General features: G+C 37.8%; 1 protein-coding gene across 5 annotated transcripts in view; it reads right to left on the bottom strand.

The window, feature by feature from the left end:
• Positions 1-24,268, bottom strand: part of LOC129237432 (potassium voltage-gated channel protein eag) — a 159,525-nt gene that overhangs the window by 83,576 nt on the left and 51,681 nt on the right. The gene's annotated exons all lie outside the window — the stretch shown is intronic.

The following is a 24,268-nucleotide window of genomic DNA, read 5'->3' as shown; positions in this document are numbered from 1 at the left end:
CCCTTACTCCACGTGCTCCAACAACTCCAGAAGCTTTTTTAGTAAACCTTCTTTAATTTTTTCATATTTGATTTCGTTTCCCCCGCTGAACAGCTATGTAAGTGAAGACAGGCCAAGCAAACAAACCACCGCAAAGTAAGCAAACTAAAGCACTTATGGACTTACAAATATTGAGCAAATTTACACACACACCCATGGAAATGGGTCACTTTCCCAAAGAGGTGGAAGAAGCAAACACTTGTGCTTTTACCCAAGGGCAACAAAAAGCCTGGCGAGCCCGAGTCTTACCGACCAATATGTCTACTAGACACAATGGGGAAAATTCTGGAGAGAATTATTTGCGACAGGCTGTCGTCTTTCGCTGAAGACAAAGGTTTTCTATCCACTTACCAGTTTGGCTTCAGAAAATCCCGCTCAACAGTGGATGCTATCAAATGCGTGGTAGATTTAGCAACAGAAGCCATTGAAGGCAAGAGATGGCGCGGCGGGAAAAAAGAATACTGCGCTGTGGTAACTCTGGACGTTAGAAATGCTTTTAACACAGCTAGTTGGCAGCGTATACTAGAAACCCTCGCAAAAATAGGGTCGCCTAGTTATATAATCAAAATAATTGAGAGCTATTTCAGGGACCGTAAACTGAGGTATAGAAGTGACAAAGGCGTTGAGGAGTATATCGTATCAGCAGGGGTTCCTCAAGGATCAGTTCTGGGCCCACTGCTATGGAACCTAATGTACGACGGGGTTCTAAGACTGAATATGCCCCCCAGAACTAAAGTCATTGGATTCGCGGATGACATCGCGGTGGTAATGGTAGCAAAACATATCCACGAAATTGAGAGGATCGCAAGCGAATCAGTAAGCAGGATCAAGACTTGGCTAAGGTCTATGAAGCTGGAATTAGCTGAGCATAAGACCGATGTAGTTCTAATAAGCAGCAGGAAGATAGTAGAAACTATAAGTGTAAATGTTGGGTCTGTAACCATTACTTCAAAACCTGCTATAAAATACCTAGGAGTGATGGTTGACAGCCGTTTAAACTTCAAAACACACCTGGAGTACGCTGTAAAGAAGGCATCGAGTGTGCAGGCCTGCCTGTCGCGAATCATGCCAAACAATGGCGGACCTAGCCACAGCAAAAGAATGCTATATAGCAGGGTAGTCAGCTCGGTTCTTTTGTATGCCGCACCGATCTGGGCTGATGCACTGAACTTAAATAGCTTCACAAAAAAACTGACAGCCGTCTATCGGCTAAGCGCTTTGCGAACTATCTGCGGCTTCCGTACAATTTCGGATGATGCTTCCTTCGTTATAGCAGGGCTAGTCCCCGTGGACATCTTGGCGAAAGAAATGCAGAGAGTGTACATAAGGCTATCTGAACACGACAGTAGAGCAAGTCGTAAAACTATTGCAGAGGAAGAAAGACGTCGTTCGATCGCCCACTGGCAAGACCGGTGAAACAGATCACCGAAAGGTAGATGGACGCATGGGCTAATACCCATCCTTACGACGTGGTTAGAAAGGAAGCATGGGGAAACAAACTTCCACCTAACCCAATTTCTTTCAGGGCACGGAGTATTTCGAAAATACCTCCATAGATTCGGCCATGACAGTTCCCCAAACTGCCCAATCTGCACGGATAGGGAAGAAGACGCTGATCACGTCTTGTTCCAATGCCCACGCTATGCTCCCGAAACTTGTGGTATTTTAAACGGAGAAAATATTATAGATTTTATGCTAAAATCGAGCGATAACTGGAAGCGAATCTGCGCGCATGCAAAATATATCCACAATGATCTAAGACGCGCGGAGGTTCGTAGACGAAGTAACTAGCAGCCTATGAGCTAACCAGCCCCGTGAGGTAATTCCTTCCTGGTCAGTTCCGCGGGGAGAGTGGTAGAGTGGAGAGGTGTTTAGTACGTAGGTGTAGCTGTGAGGCTACAAGTCGTGCATACTGCTATGCCGGTATAGCAGTACTCATGAGAGTTTCCTCTTCATGGGCGTCATCCCGAAAAAAAAAAAAAAAAAAAAAAAAAACCCATGGAAATGGGTCTATTGAGGCTAAGCACACAAAGTTCGAAGCATTTCTCTAGTCGAAAATGTGCGTAGAAACCAACAAAATGAACAAGAACCCATAACTTCAGCTAAGTTGCTTCACCTTGTACAACAGTGGAAAAAGAAAAGTATACAAACATTCATATAAGTGACACATTTTTTTCTTGCCAAAATAGTCAGAGCCTGTTAGGTTTAAATGCCAGGCAAGAGTGATGAATACTCACTGAAAAATAAGTGAATTTTTACTGTCACAGGCACAAATTTTTTCAAAAAACACTAATCCCAGATATACACTCATACATATTCAGATGTGAGTCCCACAAACACGCCTACGCATATATAGACTTGTATCGAAATAGTGAAGCTCAAAAGTAGGAATTGAAAGAGCACAAAAAAATGTATGTTTTTTTTTAAAAGTCTTTGTGCGGGTCGTTTTTCTTATCCTTTTTATGTCTGTACTTAACACAAACTGTTTACTTATTTACCTTTTTTTAGAAATTGTTTGTTTCTCTTCTTCTCGCCTGCTCCTCTCGCCTCTTATTTTGCTGATTTCACTTTTCCCCTACGTTTATCGTATGGGCACTTCAGAAAAAAATTGAATAGCGTTGCCTACTTTTAGGTGTTTAGGCACATTTGTATAAGACTTGAGTCTTACTAAAAAAAAACTACCAATCACATCCATATGTAGCCTCCTCAGCTGGCATATCAAAAGCATCAGTTTAACGAAGAGCCCATTTCCCTACCTAACAGCTTTCGATAGCAGCAGGGGCGACATCTAGCGGCGATTATGCTGCATTCGCATTCAGCGCTATGTGCCTGACAACATTTCTTCCATACAAATTTCACTTCATCAGCGGCTTTCTACTATTTAGGAAATTGTACGCTGTTTAAAGCCTTTTTCTCATTAATTCCCACAATTTGTGATTGAGAATTAGCTCTAATCCTCAGCTAATCATCTACTTCGCTCAGAGTGGATTCCAAATCCTTGCATAGAGAGATGAAACTATCATTCGCTGTCGTCAATATCATCAAACGAAAGTTTTAGAAAATAGGTGCAGAATATTCTCATCCAGGATGTGGTTCAAATTCAATCAGAAATCTGCCGGTCAAACCTACGGTAAAATCCCAACAAAAGCTGGCATGAGCCACTTAGCCAGAAGTTTCACGCTTCCGCTTTATATGGGGTAAGCCTGTAGTAGCCTATAGGAGCCTGTGGTTAACCTGGTCAGCTGTCACATGTGCGGGTTCCTATTCACAAAAACTTTCGCTTTTACGTATCGTAGTGACTTCAATTTATCACTTCTAAACAATTTTTCAAATAGTTTAACTGCATCAGTCGGCTGTGCATCATGAAATCGTCTTCTGATTTGAGCGGCCCTGAAACTATTAAATTTATCGCTGAATCTCTGCCAAGTCTAAACTATCATTCTGCTACATTTTCCAATTAAGTTTTCGGCAGCAGGAACTTACGGATTACCTCCAACGTAGATTCAGGATTAATTCCAGTATATAGTTTTTGTTATTATATATGCAAAGAATTACCGATTAGATCTCAATGTATTGAAAAAACACACACACATACGAGTAAATCTCTACTGCTTCAACTTGTTCCAACCCGCCTATGAGAACCAATTACCAATGAGCAAGTAGAGAAAGACTTGGGTTAGCATTGTGTTTCGACTAACCACCAATTGCCACCAGGAAGAAGCGACTTGTAATCTACGAAAACCACTAACTAACAGAAGAAGTGAATTTTGTAAAAATTATTTAGTTGGTTCCTGAGTTAACGATAAAAAGTGGATAGAGAAATCTCTTTCTCTAATTTACTGCATGCACCAAGCTGAGTTATTGTGCTAAGTCCATCTTCATCTACGTCCACGGATTGGCTCGCAAAAGCAAACATTTATCATTTAAACTTATTAATTAAAATATGCAATTTCCTTCTCTTAAGCACTACGCACACACACCTTGCAGTTCATGGCAATTAGTGTTAGTACTCTGAGCAATAGAATGCATTGCGCTCTATATAACTACGAATGAATGCAGCTATAGTATTGACATTTACTCAAACGTGTGTGTGTCCACGTATGTTTCTATATGTCCCCTGCTTCTATTAATTGCATTTATTGCTGTCGTTTGTTGCCCTGTCCGATCAGCCATGCTTACATGCGTGTGCGTGTGTATGTGTTTGCGTTTCCCTGCATGATGTGCTACTTATACAAGCTCCAACTACAATTTTGGTCATCCGTTCGTGCATGCTTAAATAGACTTGTGTATGCATTCACAAATACAAGCACATACAAATACATGGAAATAAATGCTTGCACGTCAGTTCACGCTCGAATGCTTGCATATGTCCAGGCGCTGATTACACAATAAAATTGATTTAACGTAATGTCTTTGTGACTATTTGCTCTAATGTACGCTACCTGACAGCCTTCCTAAAAGAATCCCAGTGCACACAAACACACGCATGCTGCGTCATTTAAGCTTGCGTGCGTACACTGCGTTGCATACTTAGTGGGGCTATTCGACTGCTGAGCTGGTTTTACACACAGAAATACACAACAAGTGCCATTTTATCGATTTTGAATGCCATGCGACAGTCGGCAGGCGATGGAAGAAGATTTGAATTCCAGCATTTGACTTGTTTTTGTGTTTTTAATGGCAATAAAGAATTTCGCATTTACGCAAATATGGCTTTAGGCGTTGAGTTTGCCAGAAAGTGGCCTTGTTAACAAATATTGCTGAGTAGTTAGTTTATGTGGTAAGTAGATTTGAAAATTTAGACATACCTGGGTTTGTTTGCATACCTTTAGGCGTTAGCACAACATAAGATCAAACGTATCGTATGGCTGTTTTTCCAATTAAATGTGACATTTTATGTTTATTTACTTATTTACATATAAATATTATGAGGATAGAAATACGTATAGGCTCGCATTGTGTAACTGTGAGTGAAATCAGCACAATGAGAATGCGTAAGTGTCGTCTAAATGAAAATTAAGTGTAGAACAAAAAGTCTTTTAAAGATATGGAGTTAAGGAAAATGGAAGAATATTTTCAAATATTTAAAAAAGTATGCTTTTAAGCGCTTATAGGTTTTTTCTATGCAAAACTACTTATTGCATTAATTGGAAAAAATGGAATTTGCCTAGAAATATGCTACAAAAATTGTTTTAGTGCCATTATTAATATAAGAATAACGAATCCTATTTTTAGGCGCCAAAAAATAGTTTAGTTTAACCTGTTAAGTGATTATGTCGTATATATGCGTCAATTTCAAAAGTTAATTTTTTAGTTAATGTCGTATATGTGCGTCATGCCGAAAAAGGAAATTACATTTGCTATGAAATTTAAAGCTAAGCAAAAAACGAGAATTTCCCTGTTATTTTCACATTATAAAGTAAGCATGAACACTGAATTTCCTGATAATCATTATCATAATCTTTCAACCAACGCGCACGATGAATCCAATATTTGGCTGAAAACCGGTTTTACATTGACAGTCTTCGCTTGAAATTAATTCAGCACAGTAAATCGAGCTGTCTAAGAAAAACTAATCGCTTAACAGGTTAAGATCACCTAATTTTGTATATAATTAAAAATACATTGAATACATGAATGTACATATACTTCTTTGTTTAATACAATGAAAGGGAAGGTGTATGCAGCAGGAATCTGCATAAACCCCCATTTAGTTTAAGTTATAGAAAATACTCTTTATTATTCCCGCAGGCATTCTTTCTTTGTTATACCTCCTTATAAAATAACAATAGAAACATCCGATCTCTGTAACCGTACCAAAAATTAGCATTGCATGTACATACATATAATATTGTAATCATATTTGTTTTTCTATCTGTATTTTTCGTTAAGCTAACAGTGCCTGCTTTGCAGATTTGATACTATAAATAAGGTTGAAAAAATACATTGCACCCACTTCTACTTGGAGCGTGAATAAATCCAAACATTGCTTTTCACTCGGAAAAACTAATTAACAGGATTAAGAAAAGACTTAATTCCTCATAACATTTGGTGACCCCGACGTGATCGAATAAATCATAATTAACCGCATCGTATTAGAATTTTCGTATCCCAAGTAGTAGTAATTTCGGTACGCATATTTGTACGCACATAGTTCAAAACATATGTACATTTTCGTCGCGGCCGTGTGTGTGTTTATACCCATTTACAAAAGTACAGCTATCGAAGGCAAACGGGTTGTTTTACGCTTTAAAACAAAGACATTTGGTGTTTTTTCTATGAACTGTTAACGATTAGTACAAACATAAAGACAATTAGTGCAGTGAAAAGTAAATAAAACTCAACAAAACAAAATATATTTATAAAATGCCGAAAGAGTGTAAGTCGTCTGATGAGAATCCTGGTGTGGCAGGTGAAATCGCTTTCTACAAAAAGGAAGGCAATGCGTTTCAACGCCAGCTAGATAATCTCAATAGCTTCCTTACGAACGAGCAGCTAAAAAACTTAGATGGGGCCGAACTTTCTGCGCGACTTAAACATGCTGAGCGTTTGCAGGCAAACTTCAAAAATGCATGATCAACACTTAGGCGATTGGACCGCAAGGAATTTGAGTCTGATGCTGACGAAAATTTCTCCAAAGTGTATATTGAGGTAGAGGCAAAAATTAATCGTTGGCTGAATACAAAACATAAGTCATCTGGCGCGCACTCTTCAACACTACGACAATTTTCTTGGGACAACATTACGCCGCAGCAGTTACATCGACGATCCAGGCTACCTGAGCTTAAAATTCCAGTTTTTAGTTTACGAAAATTAAGCGATGAAGTAAATGCACATCTACGAGCGCTGCAAACTTTAGCAACTACTGAAGAGATATATAATGGCTTACTCATTCACCTCATTACAAGTAAACTGGATAGACAAGCGCACGAAAAATGGGAAAAAAATTTATCTGCACACAAATTACCTACATGGATTGATATGTCAACGTTTTTGGAAAGAAGATGCCGTATGATGGAAAATTTGGAAAACGCTATGGTCATACAAGGACCTAGCAAACAGGGGAAAAATATTGTATCTCAAGCAAAATCAAAAGCAAGCGTAGTCGTTACTGTAGGTGGTGGCAAGCCGACTCCACTCTGTATTTTTTGTGATTCCAAAGAGCATTTCATTACTGGTTGCACTTCTTTTTTGAATCTTTCTCCAAATTTGCGCTATAAGGAAGCAAAAAAATTTCATTTGTACTTAAACTGCCTACGTAAGGGCCACACTATCAAGCAATGCAAATCTGGCAATTGCAGGTATTGCCAAGCAAAACATAACACTTTACTTATAGTGTACCAAAACCAATTATGGCATCGCCTATAACAAATAACCAGGTTACAACATCGCAATCTGCGCTATTAACATCATTAGTTGCAAGTCCTAAACCTTTAGCTTCGAAAAATATGTCTAATAATTGTGTGTTGTTAGCAATGGCCATCATTTTAGTAAAAAATCGTGCTGGTACATTAATTCCTTGTCGCGCTATTTTAGACTCTGCGTCTCAATTAAATTTCGTTACATCCCGGTTAGCAAATCAACTTCAACTTCGGTCTCATCATTCACCAGTTTCAGTATCTGGCATTAGAGAATCGAGTCTCAATGCAGACAGATGCGTCGACATATTTGCCCAAGCGCAAGAAGATCGATTTTCAACATCGTTCACACCTTTAATAACACAAAGCATAACAGACTATCAGCCGAATTTTGATATCAGCATTGAGGGCTGGAACATACCGAACAACATTAACATAGCTGATCACCTACCAACACTGCAAAAAACTAAGTTGGGCTGGGTGGTTTCTGGAGGCGTATCACATATCAATAATCAATTAATAACTTTTTCGGCATTCAGAAATTTAACACCGTCACATGATAGTATTGATACACTTACAAACATTGTTAAACGCTTTTGGGAGATCGAAAATGGTTTCGATTCTACTCCAGCATTATCAGAAGAGGACGCTTTTTGTGAGCAGCATTTCGTACAAAATTTTCTTGGTTTGCCTTCAGAGTACTACTCAGTTGGATTCAGGGCGCTAGAAAGAAAACTCCAAAAGGATGAATCCACAAAACTTTTATATTCGGCATTTGTGCAGGAGTGTGCGGCCGCCGTAGCCGAATGGGTTGGTGCGTGATTACCATTCGGGATTCACAGAGAGGTCGTTGGTTCGAATCTCGGTGAAAGCAAAATTAATAAAAACATTTTTCTAATAGCGGTCGCCCCTCGGCAGGCAATGGCAAACCTCCGAGTGTATTTCTGCCATGAAAAAGCTCCTCATAAAAATATCTGCCGTTCGGAGTCGGCTTGAAACTGTAGGTCCCTCTATTTGTGGAACAACATCAAGACGCACACCACAAATAGGAGGAGGATCTCGGCCAAACACCTAACAGAAGTGTACGCGCCAATTATTTTTTTTTTTTTTTTTTATAAGGATCGTGGTCAAATGTCGCTGGCATCATTTCAAGCAGACAAACCAGTTTACTACTTACTGCATACTGCACGTGGTTTTTGATGGGTCTGCTAAAACTACTACAGGGTATACGCTAAACGATTTTTTGCTACCAGAGCCAACTTTTTAACATCTTGCTTCGCTTCAGACTTTTCAAAGTTACACTACTTGGCGACATATGTAAAATGTATCGCTGCATTAAAATGAGTAGCCCTGATGACCAGTTTCAGTGCATTCTTTGGCGCGATGACCCATCTGAGCAAATCAAGACATACAAGTTAAGTTCCTAGCTATTCGAGCGATGCAGCAACTTACATTTGATGAGGAGGAATCATTTCCAGTCGGCGATAAAATCATTCGAAGAGATTTTTACGTGGATGATTTTATATCTGGTGGCGATTCAATCGAGGAGGTTTTACAAATGAAGCAAGAGATCAGACAGCTACTCCTACGAGGAGGCTTTCCAATTCGAAAATGGTGTTCTAATAAAGTTGATGTTTTGAAAGATGAAGACGAAAGTAATTCTGAAAAATTCATAAAGTTTCATGATGGCACAGATGTGACAAAGGCACTTGGCCTTGTGTGGGAACGTATCTCAGACAACTTTCTATTCAGTTTCACACCAATCTTGAATTCGCAGAAAATTACAAAGCGATCTATTCTTTCAGTCATAGCGCGGTTCTACGATCCACTTGGCTTAATATGCCCAGTTATCACAAAGCTGAAGATCTTCATGAAAGCCTTATGGAAGGAAAAACTGGTTTGGGACGAAAGCTTGCCGCAATCGTCAACTTTCATTCGTTAGCAATCTTCAATTTCCACGATACGTGCTTGCACTGCAATCCCGCGTTCAAATTCATGACTTTTGTGATGCCAGTTTATCCGCTTAGGTGCTTGTGTTTACACACGCGTTGAAAAGCACGGCGTCAACAAAATACATCTTCTATGTTCCAAGTCCGATCACGGTTCCGAAACTCGAGTTGTCTGCTGCGTTGTTGTTAGCGGAATTAGTTTCAAATATTTAGGAAAATAGCCAACTATCATATGAGTGTCATTGTTGGTCGAATTCAATGGTTGTATTGTCGTGGCTACGGTCTGCTCCCAGTAATTTTAACACAGGTATTCGTATCAAATCGCGTGGCTAAAACACAATCGCTTACATCAGGTATGACCTGGCATCACGTTCCAACCGAACTGAATCCTGCGGATATTCTTTCGCGCGGCTGCACTCCAAAAGAGCTGCCTAAATAACACCCTTTGGGCTAATGGACCTTCATTCCTCCAATTTGATCCAGCGCCTTGGCCAAGCAATATGGATTTCTTATCTAATCTTCCAGAAAGACGGCGCCATGTTTTAATTGCTGCAACTCAAATCGATGCAACTTACGGTTGCAAGTTCCAAAATTCATTCAGCAAGTTACAACGCGTGTTTGCGTACGTTTACAAATTTTGCCACATTTAATCAAAACCAACTTTACCATCAGCTGGATTTCTCACAGTCTACGACATTAAAGGTGGTACACTGCTGCTAATCAGTCATATCCAGCAAGTGCACTTCGCATCAGAATACAAAGTACTGAAAGAAAACAAACAGTTGCCTTCCTGCAACCATTTACTGTCACTCAATCCATTTATCGACGACTTTGGTTCATTACGCGTTGGAAGGCGCCTCTATAATTCGAATTTAGAATTCGAGGCAAAACAATTGCATGTAGGACCGCAGAGCTTATTAGCATCAATCCGTCAGCAGTTTTGGCCTATTGGTGGGGGCAAAACAGTTTCAAAAATCATTAATAAATGCTTGAGGTGTTCCGCCCGAAGCCCAATACTGCAGCAAATTATGGGTCAACTTCCAACAGACCGTGTGCGACCATCTAGACCTTTTAATACAACAGGTGTTGACTATTGTGGACCACTCCAGTACAAATGTGAGGTGCGCAACCGGCCACCCGTGAAATGCTACTTATGTATTTTTGTTCGTTTTTCAACGAAAGCATGTCATCTTGAACTTGTACAAGATTTATCGACGTCATCGTTCATTGCTGCACTCAAACGATTTATCAGCATTAGAGACAAACCAAGCACTATTTGGTCTGATAACGCTACAAATTTTGTTGGGGCAAAAAATGAGCTAGAAGAGCTGCGAAGACTATTCGCCGATCAAAATCACAATAAAGCAGTAGCTGAAGCTTGCATTGAAAATCAAATAGATTGGAAATTTATTCCTCCCCGCTCGCCCCATTATGGCGGCTTATGGGAAGCTGCGGTCAAGTCCGCAAAACTTCATTTCTATCGCACCGTTGGCGTCTCTATTTTAACCTTCGATGAACTTCGCACTCTCATTTGTGAAATTTCTGCTATTTTAAATTCTCGTCCCCTTTGTCCAATTACAGAAAATCCAGACGATCTTGACGTGCTTACACCAGCGCACTTTCTCATTGGTGGGTCATTTACAACCATAGAAGAACCAATTGTAACACATCTAAATACGAACCGTCTAAGCCGGTGGCAGCGAATTTGTCAGATGCAGCAAATTTTTTGGCAAAGGTGGAACACTGCGTATCTATCATTACTGCAAGAGAGGTGTAAGTGGCGAAACCCTATGGCAAACATCAACAAGGTGCTGTAGTGCTTTTAAAGGGTGACAATCAACCGCCTTTAAAATGGAGTCTGGGTCGGGTTGAACACACCTTCAGTGGCGCTGACGGATATGTTAGAGCACCAATCATTAAAACAGCAAATGGGACAGTAAAACGAGATATAACTAAGATTGCAGCACTTCCAGTTGAAACAGATTTGGTTGAAAGCCTACACCTTCCAACGGGGGGAGTATGTTTGCAGCAAGAATCTGCATAAACCCCCATTTAGTTTAAGTTATAGAAAATACTCTTTATTATTCCTACAGGCATTCTTTCTTTGTTATACCTACAGGCATTCCTTATAAAGTAACAATAGAAACATCCGATCTCTGTAACCGTACCAAAAACTAGCATTGCATGTACATACATATAATATTTTAATCATATTTGTTTTTCTATCTGTATTTTTCGTTAAGCTAACAGTGCTTGCTTTACAGATTTGATACTATAAATAAGGTTGAGAAAATACATTGCACCCACTTCTACTTGATGCGTGAACAAATCCACAAATTGTTTTTCACTCGGAAAAAATAATTAACAGGATTAAGAAAAGACTTAATTCCTCATAACAGAAGGCTTACACACACATTACATTTTTTCCGCACTTCTCTATTTTTTGTAATTGATGCTCTAAAATTACGATTTCTATACTTATAAAGCATACTTTTACGTGCTAAATAAAAAAGTTCTTAAACTGAAAGGTAACAGAAGCTTACTTCAAGAACAATCGCAGTAGTCATACCGATTGCATTTTTTTCTCGGTCACTTAATAACGGATTTAAAAATGTCCGCTTCACTAATCACTGTTTTCTTCACTTATCAAATGATTTTCCAGTAATAGCTAATTATCCCTATTTTATTATTCTTATTGCTCTAATTTGCGCTGTCCATCCACTTAGCACCTAATGTAGCCTATCCAAAGCCGCCAACAAAAATAACCACAACAACTTTCTTGACTTTGAAGTGTAAGTACTTCTCTTTCCATTCCTCCGCTCAAATATTTCTTTTTCATTTCCACTTCCGATTCATTAAAAACTATTTAATTCGCTTCAACCAACACAGAATTGCCTTCATTGTGCATATTTGCATTAGTTTGTGCACAAGCGCCTAAAAGCAGACTACAACACATATCTGAGGGACTTGGAAGTGAAATGGAAATAGAAATAGAAGCAAAACTTTGCATAAATTTTATTGGATCGCCTTGTTTGGCCTGAATTTGTGAGCGAGCGCAATGGAAATTTTAATGTGCAGTACTTTAATCTACATTTTTGCCACTCAGCATCTCTGCTAACAACAACAAGCAAACTTTCAAATGCGAAAAGTCAATTGGCAATTGCAGTTATGCGAATGCATTTTTAATGCAAAAACAGTTTTAATATCAAAGAGCAAGCTAATCAACGCCAAGTAAACTTATTTGAAAGTTCGACTGGTGGACCAAAGGATGTGCTGAATTGTGTTGAATAACACAAAACAGAGCAGAATAGCGGCGGAACAACTCTAGTTCATTTCGGCAACAATGAGCGTTTTAAAAATTCAACTAATTCCCAATGCTTATAGAGTTGGATATTCCCAAAAAGCCAAAAAAGCTAACAAATGACATTAAAATGAAATTTTAAATGAATAGCAAAGTATTTGTGCAAAATCATATAACAGAGAAACCATTTTAACCTGTCCAGTGTGAGGCTGTACGATGAGCAACAGAGTCGAGTATAAATGTGGTAGCTCTCTTGTGTGTATGCGTTGCTAGCCAACAAAAAAAACCCAGCAAAATTACCAAAAAAATTGATGCGCAACATTAAACTTGAAAGCGGATGAAGAAGCAGAAGTAGTAGTAAAAGTGGAAGACGAAAAACTGAAGAAGAGGCAGCTCGAGCAAACGTGAGCAGTGCGGCACCTAGAAATAGGCTACCTAGAAGCCGAACGCATAGCACGCAGAGTGGCACAGGCAGATCGGGCAGGTGTGTGCGTCGTATCTAAGCAGGTGGAACGTGACTTTGAATACGATTTGGACTAAAGTGTGCTGCGCTGTGTGTGTGAGTGCGCATACGTGTAAGAGTGCTTGTTCCAACTACGTTTGTGTGAGTACATAAAGACACTTAGTTAGAACGACTTTATTAAATTGTTGAATTATGCAAATATCTATGAAAAATGCATAAATAGCAATCTAATGCGTGTTTCATGGCTGTTACAAAAACAAAGATCAGTTACAATAGCAACAAGACAAACAATAACAAAATTCTTAGTGTAAGCAATCAGCAGCAGCAGCGTAGAAAACCAAATATAAATGTTTGCCTTGCACACCCGTGCACCTGCAAGTGAAGGCACTGCAAGGTTCAGAGTAGGTCAAAGCAAATGCGTGTAAGCCGTTATTAAATATTAATAAATTTTGCGCTCGAATGTACACAAAAATTGATGAAAACGGAAGAGAGAAGAGCTGAGTGGTAGAGGAAGGGAGCGGGAGATTGTTTAGCAAGTTGTAGAAAGCGTTTTTCACTTCATTCCATTCGCGAGCGCCTATGCGCCTATAAGTATGCACAGCTTGCTAGTTTATTTGTGGATTTTCAAATGTGAATTTTAATTCCACATAAATTTAAAACATTAAATAAAAGTGCATTAATTCTAATCCAAACATACATACAAGTTAAATAGTCAGCGGACTTGAAGCCAAACATAAACTTGATAAAACGACTGAAAGCTTCGTAGCTAATGTCGTTGTAAAGTATTATTGTATAAAATTCTATAGATAATTAAAAATATAAAATAAATAAACTTGATGAATACCAAAACCTGATTACCTACAAAACAACAAAAAATAGTATTGTTATTGGAAAAAATAAAAAAAAACATAAAAAAAGTTAGAAAACAAAGGGAAATAGTTGTTGCTTTGAAACCTACAAAACAACAAAAAATAGTATCGTTATTCGAAAAAAAAAATAAAAAATAAAAAAAAAGTTAGAAAACAAAGGGAAATAGTTGTTGCTTTGAAAATTACCATCTAAAAATGCAGGAACCGAAGCAATATTATCCCTTCTGCCAACCAAATGTTTTACTTTTTTCCTTTCAGTTCATCTTTAGATGAAAAAGATGCAATGAATGCTCGTAAATTATTTGTGTGGAAAGGATATTTAATTTTTTATATATTTATGCATCGTATTTGACAACATTTGACCTCAACTACTTTTTTCTAAATAGTCTCATTTTTGCCTCAATAAAATTACAAATTTTTGTGGAAAGGACAAGAAAATTAAAAGCGAAATATTTTATAATACCGGAAAAAGCAATGAGTGCAAGTTTATTTCGAAATGCGAGAGTTGCAGAAGGAAAAAGTTCCGTGATCTAAAAGACATTTTGTATACCAGTACGTCCCAGCCTCAAAGACTGAATTCTCAAGGTATTTGCAGCCGTAATCCAAGAGTGATTGCCGAAAACCCAATGCACCCACACAGAGTGACTGTTTGGTGCGGCATGGGCCGTATTTTTTCCAAAATGAAGCTGGTCGGGCAGTTACTGTGAATAGTGTTCGCTATCGTGAGATGATAACGAACTTTTTATGACCCGAATTGGAACAATGGATGTGGACGATATGTGGTTTCAACAGGACGGTGCCACTTGTCATGTCAATTTGATGGCCGAATAATCTCACATCGCGGCGATGTCAATTGGCCACCAAGATCATGTGATTTGACACTGTTGGGCTTCTTTTTTTGGGGTTATTTGAAAGAAAAGGTGTACGCCGATAAGCCAGCAACAATTCAAGAGCTAAAAGATGAGATATAATAATTTGACACATTAACGGCATAGAACCTCAATTATGACTCAGCGTCATCGAAAATTTGGAACATCGGTTGGAGGTGTGCCGCCAAGACCGCGGCCATTTGGCCGATATTTTGTTCAATACGTAATTGAGCCATACTAATACTATCATAATAAAGACAAATGACAATAATTTCCTTAAAAAATTGTATTTTTTTAAAAATCAACACCGGTCCTTGAAACTTCACCACCCTTTATTTGTTTTTTTCAACCACCAGCCGAGGCTGACTTTTCAATTCACAGAGTCAGATATCCAACTGATTTCCAAGAATAAAAATCCTGCTAATTTATAGCTTCTTCCAAAATTGCTATTTGGAGATTGATATCACAACAGCCTACAAGTATTTAATCACCCAGGCTGTCGTGCTTTTACTTTGCCTTTATGAGCTGAGAGAAGATGGGTAAAAGATAGAAAACACTCGCGTAAGCCAAATCTAAGATTTTCTTCTTTTTCTGTTTACCCCACATTTTTTCTCTTGCTTCACTTGGCTTTACGATCAGCGTTTTGTCTGCTTAAGTACCACTCAAAAAGCAATTGCCCTTGGGGATAAGGGAATACTATCACTACCCAAGTTTTTGACTCATTCCTGTGCACCCACCCCAATCTCTAATCGGCTGCTCCTTTCTTTAGGCATGAAATTTATATCCAATTTCAAATTTCAATGATTGAATGATTCCACCGAAACTAATTAAGAAAATTAATTTTCTGTAAAGTAAAGTTACATTAGACATAACCAAGCAGTGAACCAGCCAAAAACAACAAGGCCAGAAACAAAGTTCATAAGCCTAAAATGCATTTTGAATAAAAAGAGGAATTCGAGCTTAACGAATTAGTCTTTAATGAAAGCTGCTAAATTGATAAACATCCGCTCGTGCGTTTACTCGCATTTCCCAAAATTGGTTGTTGAAAAAAATACAAAAATAACAAAAAACGAAATTGCCAACACTTCACAAGTAAAAGCATCAAATGTTGACAATACGCCAACAACACCAAGCAGCCGCAGGCCACAACAGCAACAATCATCTTTGGGCGTACACAGCATGCCTGGGCAATAAATACCAACAAGCAAACAAATACTTGAGTGTGAACGCCTTCAAGTAGACTTCTCAAAAAACAAGCAACAAAATGAAGGATGAAGGAAATAAGTGGAGATAACAAAACACAAGTGACTCAATGAGTCAGCATCATTAGAAAAACGATTAAAATGAGAAAGTAATCAGTGGAAATTGAAGAGCATAGTAAGGTGCCGGCAGTAGGGAGACAAAAGGAAATACAGAAGATTGTGGCTTTGGCTGTGAGCTGCTTTAATGAACGGCAACGCCTGCAATGATGCTAAACGTATAAAAATAACAACAAACACTTACCGTTTCCGCCGACAAAAAAAAAAGAACTCAAATAAGAAAAATTGGCGAAATAGCAAAGATAGAGGCAAAAGTCAAGCAGCAGAAAAACAAACCAACAGCAGCTAGACAAACGCACAACTGCAGCACTCGGCCAAAGATGATAAAAAAGTGAGCAGTCATTAGTTTGTTGTCGGTTGGCAAAATGTAAACAAGACAGCAAGAGAAAGTAGCCTATTTTACGGCGTATAACAAAGTGTTAAACGATTTTGTGGCATTAGAAGAATATTCAAAGCGCTAACAAAAAAGCGACGGGTAACGCAAGAGCAAAATGAAGGCCGGAGAATCAACTGACTTAGGAATTGTGGAACTGTGAGGAATGAGAAAAAAGAAGCGAAATATGCTTGGCGCAGGAGGCAAAGACGAACCAGATAAAAAATTCGAAAATGTATACCAGCTGCGGAGGAATAACAAAGGCTTAGTGGGGTATTAACTTACCAAATACGGTCAGTAGGTTTGGGTGCACGCACAGGAAATTTATCATATTCATGCACATACACATACATACATATACCCACATAAAAGAATGTATTGTTTGCTGCCAAGTAATATATAAGCCTACAAAATAATTTCACACACACTTTTTCTGCAAGATGATGTGGTATTGTTTATTCAACTTTTAGCTAATGAATAATTTATTCCGTCTCACTCTCCAAAATAATTCCTCAATAAATGTTGCTGAGTTGTTATAGGCGCACCTCCTCCCCCATTTTATACCCAAATTACTTATAACGGTTCAAATATCTAATTATAATATTGTTTGTTTGCGGTTTTTGTAGTAAACAAAGGCCTTAGTCGTAATATCCCCTTAAATCAAAACGGAAATATGCACAAATATTTGCTTAATTCAGCTCTATTCAGCGAATGTAGACACGTTTTCCCATTTAGTACAATTTGTTTTAGAGTTTTTAAATTTAGCTATATATAATGCTGTTTAGTGCAAGCGTAATCTTCATTACACGATTCTATCCTATTTCAGCTGTCACGATTTTCGAAATATACTCAATTAGTTCAATTCATCGCACATAAAAGCATAAACAAAGTTTTATGCAGCACAAATTTAACGAAAATAATTAAACTCAGCTCCTTTGTCATTATTCAGCTTAACTCAGCTCTTTGAAACTAATCAGTCCTGTTCTATTTGCCATTTTTTACTAAATTTTAATGAATTATGCATTGTTTTGTATTATTCAGCGTTGGAGTACTACATTTTTCAAGATTATTATAATAAGTTTCTCATTGATCAGCGCAATTCAGCTCAACTTAATATACCAAAATCGTTTTATTCCGATACTTTTAAGTAACACGAAATGATTTCTTTCCTCGTTTGCCCTATTTAGCTTTATTGTAATATATAGACAAAAATTTCGAAGTTTTCTATTTGTAACATTCAAATCATTCAACACATCTCAGCTTCTATGAATGCTGAGTGCATACCCTGTTGGATAAAATTTTAGTAGTAGTGCTTAAATTAAGCACATTTTTCACATTTTAAGTCAATTCAGCTTGACCCATCAAGCAGCACGCACCTTATTTTACACAATTTTAAGCAACATCAAATGAACTGGCGTATTTTGATTCTATTCAGCCTATAAATTACGCTTTTTATTTTTAATTTTTTTTCCATCAAAACCATTAAAAAACTATTTTCCAATTAAGTGTAGTTAGCAATTTTCAGCACATTTAAAGTCTCTTCAGTGAATCGAAAAACTATTTTTCTTTTTTTAATTTCAATTACTCAGTAGCCATTCAGCGCCTGTTTATTTCACTCTTAACACTAATTTGCTGTATTAATAGTAAGTACATAAATTATCTAAGGATTTATTTTTGTCTCATATTTCACATTCAATTTTATCTCTCTCTATATTGCATTTTAATATTTTCCCCCATTTTTATAGCTTCGTTAATTTTTCCTTCATCTTTATTTGCAATTATCTCCAAACGATTTACCAATTCGTAATCCTAGACTCTTCTCCTTACTCGTTTTAATCCCAATTTCAATTATGGCACGTTTATGGCAAGTCTTTGATTAATTGTGCCATCGATAAATTTTCAACGCCTCATGATGAAATATAAAAAATGATGCTGAAAGCTCAACCCCAACCTCCTATCACAAATATTATTGCAGTTCAGCTTAAGTGAATTCCGAGAAAATTGTTGCTTCTTGACTACGACAGCAAAATAAATCCCATATTTCATATTTTCTCTTCCTTTTGCTGCACCTTTCGCACATTAACGGATTGGATTGGCTTACTTAGTATGAGTACTTATTCATTGTCTCAGGGGAGCATATTGACTTTAAGGAAATGAAGGGTGATTTTTTAAGAGCTATAGGAAAGTTTTTTAAAAAAACACACGTAAAATTCAGAAAAATTCATGAAATTTTGATTTGAATCGATAGTAAAGTCCATATAATTTAATGTTTGAAGATTATTTCATGCAAATGTTGACCGCGACTGCGCTTCAAATGGTCCATCCGCTTAGTCCAATTTTGGCATACTCTTTCCAATGTTTCTCAACAAGTTCATTGTTACGCGTGCTATGTGGCATGTGGCGCCGTCTTGTTGAAACCACATGTCATGCAGATCAAGCTCTTGCATTTTGGGCAAAAAAAAGTTGGATATCATTTCACGGTAGCGCTCACCATTCACAGTTACGTCACGATTCGCAGCATCTTTGAAGAAGTACGGTCCATTGATACCTCCAGCCCATAAACCGCACCAAACTGTGACCTTTTCTGGATACATTGGTAGCTCTTGCAATTATTCTGGCTGATCTTCACTCCAAAATCGACAATTCTGCTTATTTACATACCCATTGATCCAAAAATGAGCTTCGTCGCTGAACACAATTTTTCGACTTTAAACTTTCCTAACAGAACACGCATTTTTTTAATAAAATTCAATGATTTGCAAGAGTTGTTCGTTTGTAAGACGATTCGTGATTAAATTATAGACCAAACTGAAGGTGTTTGACAGTGAAACAAAACACGAAGCGTGCGTCATCCCTTTAAACCAACTGTTTAAAAAGATAAAAAAAAATCAGCCTTTTTCCACGCTTTTTTTGTATTTTTAATAAGTTCACAGAAAACAAAAATATCAACACTTAACATCGCAATTCAGCCCGCATACAAATTCCTTTTTTAAGCTTATTATTGAAAAGGGTTCAAATACTACAACTCGGCTTTTATTCAGCATTTTTAGGCTTAAAGCGCTCTGAAGATTTAGTAAATTTCGTATTTAAAGTTCGGTTTATAATCCCTCAAAGTCTGCTAAGTTAAATACTATAGTTTTCAAATAAGCTGCACTCAGTCAATTCAGCTAGTAATTTTCTTACTAATGAAGAAAAAGTTCCTCATTCCAATAATTCTTAAACCACCTCAACTCAGTACTATTCTGCAAAGCTTTAGGCATTTTTCTACCACTTTGTGAAGTTATTCAGCTGACTTGAACCAATTTATGTACTAAGAAGAGAATTTGAATAGGACGTTAAGTCTGCTCAATTCAGCTCTATTCCGCAGAGGTTTTTAACATATTCAGCCGAATTAAAACATTTTTCTCTTCAGCATTTTTAAGCTAGCTTAATTAAAAAGATCATCGCGTGCTACTATTAAAAATACATTTACATAAATATACTACGGTACCATAACTTGAATCCCCATTTCCCATTTTCAGGCAAACTAGGTCTAAACCCGATTTAAACCATTAATTTTTAGACCACCTGCTCAGCTCAATGTTATCAGCCAAAATTATTGCACTACTATTACAAAGTAGCATTTATAGTAAGTCGAATAATTTTGAAACCATCACATTCAGCTAAGATATTTTACAGAGATTATAAACTTATTCTGTCTAACTGAAAAATGTTTCCAATAAGAATGGAACTGAAGAACCATAATTAAATTCAGCTGCATTCAGCTCATTTCACCGAGCTAAAATATCCATATACTAAATTTCCAATTTGTGGATTAGCTCAATTGGGCACATTCAGCCGACTGAAAGCATATGTGGCTATGCAAAAAACATAATTTAGACACCATCACTGTAAATCATGTCAATTCAGCTCCTTTCAGCTTATTCAGCCGAGTTCAAAAACTTGTCCACTTAAACTAAATATCTTGACTTACTACACCGGCACAATTCAACTGTATTCAGTGCAATTCATCAAACCTTTTTTTCTTTGAAAATATTATATTCTCTGATTTTTATCAATTTCTAGTTTGCTCCGTTAAAGAAATTCGCTTCAATTCTCCTCAGCTAAACAGAATCGACTGATAAATTTCACCATTTCATGTCAGCCCTTCCAAGCTTATTCAGCTAAGCTTGAAAGTATGTTCCACTAAAAATATATATCCTTAAGCCATTAAAGTGCAATTCAGCGCAATTCAGCAAACTTTTTTATTTAAAATATTGAACTTTTTTGATTTTTACTAACCTTTCGTGTTCGTCCGAATCCTCCTAAACATAAATTGAAGTGGCCACCTGTAGATTAAACCTAGAAATTTCAGTTTAAAATACGCATCTACGTTCTACGAAATTCAGCGCCATGCGACAGAAATTATTGCTCTGCGACGCGTACAAAGTCGTTCAGAGCCCGGTCGGTGCACGATTTTTACGCGCCATTTAACACACCGTTACTCCCACACAAAAAAAAACTTAAAATAGAAAATGTGGGCTGGCAAAAAATTCATAAAATGTAAACAACAGAAACAGCCATAGAAGAATTGTTAGTGACTGACAATAACAGCGCCGTTAGGGCCAGAGTGGCGTTGCGTTGCCAGAGTAGCGGAAGAAATAGAATGAGTGACAAAAAAATACAAAGAAAATGGGTGGTTGAGTGTAACAGATAGGTATGAAAACTTGCGTTGAGCAACAGTTGCACTCCATCCGGTTGCTGCCGCATATTTAGGTACGTGTTCTGCTTTTTTTTCAACCAGCTCGCGGGACTGGTAGAAAAACGCGTTGAAAGCACGCAGATTAAAAATTTGATTGGCTTGATTGATTGTGCAAGAAAGACACGCACTTACTTAGTTCGATAGTTTCAACGAATGAAAGTTCACAAAGGTGCTGGGAAAAAATAAATCCTGTTTCGGTATGTGGCTCGGCGCTTTTAAGCGAAAATTCAATATTGTGCAAAAATTTAGCTGAGTGCTAGCTTGCCCACACTTGTGATTTTAGGAGAGTAATTAATTCTTTAATTTGTTTCCAACTTGTAATCTTTTTATTGTCTTTTTTGCTGCTCGTGTCAAGTATTTTCATTCAATTTTCAAATTCATTGCAATGCGCTCAGTCTCTCGGTGCTTATATCATGAAAAAATAGAACTTCTTCTCTACGCGGATTATTTGCTTCGAAATTTTAAAAGCGCTTTTCACATTTCTCCCTCAGAACCCTTAGGCTCTTATAAAACGAATAACGCAATCCACATCCCCACTCACATGAGTTATGTTGCAAGCAACTCGCCTGTGCGTAAATGCCGCTCGACCGCAGCATATCAACCGCAGCCGCAGTTCCACAATGTGGTCTGGCAGTTGTCAGTGCGCAGCCAGCTCGCTGCTCAAAAAGCACTTAATCCAGCTTAAGCGATATGCAGGTTGGCATCCTCTGCACCCTACTCACCCATCGCCTGAAATACGTGCACGTGATTTCTTTATTTCTCCGTTTGCTCATGCTTGCCAATATATGTTTGATGTCAAATGCTGACATAAATACTTTCTACTTTAGTGGAATTTTGCAGGAATTTTTCATTTTCTTTTGTGCTTACTTGGATGTCTGAGCTATGCGCGCCCCTGTGTTGCCGTTTCCGTCTGATGTTTTTAAATTAAAGCTGATAGGTTTCTCTCTCACTTGCTAGACTGGCAGGTAAGACCGAATTTCAGCAAGTTTTGGTATTGTAATAAGAAGAAATGGAAGTATTTACTGATAGGTTTGATTAGGTTGCAGTAGCAGTCACTTGAAAATTCCTTAACCAGTAGTGTGCAAGTGGCATTTGGCATACCAGCTAACCATAGAACTTCCTTTTATGTGGCTATGGCCCGCGAACCAAATATGTAAGCTATTTTGGTTGGTCAAGCCCTTATTGTCGTCTCCGAGTCACTAAATATTATATGAAGATGCTTGATCCTAGCGCTACTGCTTCGATCTATTCTATAGCTGATACTTCTACTCAAATATGAACGAGACGGTATCAATAAAACGGTCCGCGGATGACATATGGCAAAAATAAATTTTTTGTTTTTTGGTAGGACTGTTATAAGCTTACATGGCAAATTTCAGCGTGATATGTCACATAGTTTGTTTTCTGTGCTACTGTAAACAAGTCAAGCTCGAGTGTATTCTTCGAATTCTCTTTTATAACTTCAATTGTCTCAAAATGTTTTCCACGGAGCGGCAACTTGAGCTTGGGAAACAGGAAAAAGTCACATGGAGTCATATCAGGCTAATACGGTGCTTGCGGAACGATATTAACATTATTTTTGTTCAAATAATCGCGAACAAGACGTGATGTGTGAGCTGGTGCATTATCGTGATGCAAGAACCATGACTTGTTGTCCCACAATTCCTTCCTTTTAAGACGAATGTTCTCGCGCAAACGCTTTAAAACGTCTAAATAATATTCAGCGTTAACCGATTTTGCGATTTGTGCGATTTTCAAGCACAATTTCCTTTACTTTTCCGATGTTTTCGTCGTCTACTGATGTTGCTGGACGACGTTCATGAGGCAAGCAACTGGAAAACACGTGCACGCGATAGAGCAGAATAACAAAATTTCAAACAAATTCTTTGAATTTCCATCGTTAAATTCGAAGAACACACTCGAGCTTGACTTGTTTACAGTAGCACAGAAAACAAACTATGTGACATATCACGCTGAAATTTGCCATGTAAGCTTATAACAGTCCTACCAAAAAACAAAAAATTTATTTTTGCCATATGTCATTCGCGGACCGTTTTATTGATACCGTCTCGTTCATATTTGAGCAGAAGGTACATCAGCCTTGAAAACACTGCAATAACGGATAATCGAAGAAAAAGAAATTTACATATTACTGCGACCAGTTTGAAGGATTGGTTGCTTGAAAGTATCCTCGTATAAGTAATTGGTTCAGGACCCAGTTAATGTGCGGAATTCCTCTAATATTATTGATATCGTCTTTTTATACGATTCACGGCTTCTTCAAGCCACTCGGACTTGTCGAAGGATCTACTTAAGTTAGTCCAAGAGCAATGAGGGAAATCTTCGTTACATTTTCCGTTATATATGGCCACCAAATGTGCAGGATGAACAGTTTCAACTGATGGTCACCATGTTTCAAAAGCATAGGAAAGGACAGACTTAACATTTGAATTAAAAATGCAAAGTTCGGTATGCACGCGGATTTGTTTGTACAGCAACAGTGGTCGGAGATTAACAAATGTGTTTCTTGCTTTCTGTAGCCTTGTGAAAGCATAACTTTTGCATCCTCCATCAGCCGTTAATTGGTTTCCAAGATATTGAAAGCCCGTACTTCAGTTTTATTAGAGAAGTCCCTGTTCTGGTCAACTCGTCAGCCTTTCACTCACCGTATAGATTTCTATGATCCAGACATCGCATGCCTATTGAACACTTTGCCCCCTGTGCTCTTGACAATTTCTGAGAACCAACACTGCCACAGAATGCAAACATATGCACACACACACACACACACATATTCACTACTTTATTCAATGTAGCAACATAAGTTTGTCAATGGCATCGATTGCAGCTACGAATCTCAGTGGAAGAAAAATATTATTCTTGAAACAAAGATTTCAACTACGAGTAAAAGCAAAATCAAATTTTTTGTTGCCTTTGTATTCAGGCAGCGCTCAAATTATTAAATCAAGACTTATACTATAAATTTT

The sequence above is a fragment of the Anastrepha obliqua genome, chromosome 2 (assembly GCF_027943255.1).
Source record: "Anastrepha obliqua isolate idAnaObli1 chromosome 2, idAnaObli1_1.0, whole genome shotgun sequence".
NCBI classification, from domain to species: Eukaryota; Metazoa; Arthropoda; class Insecta; order Diptera; family Tephritidae; genus Anastrepha; species Anastrepha obliqua.
This window is presented reverse-complemented; position numbering and strand designations above follow the sequence as displayed.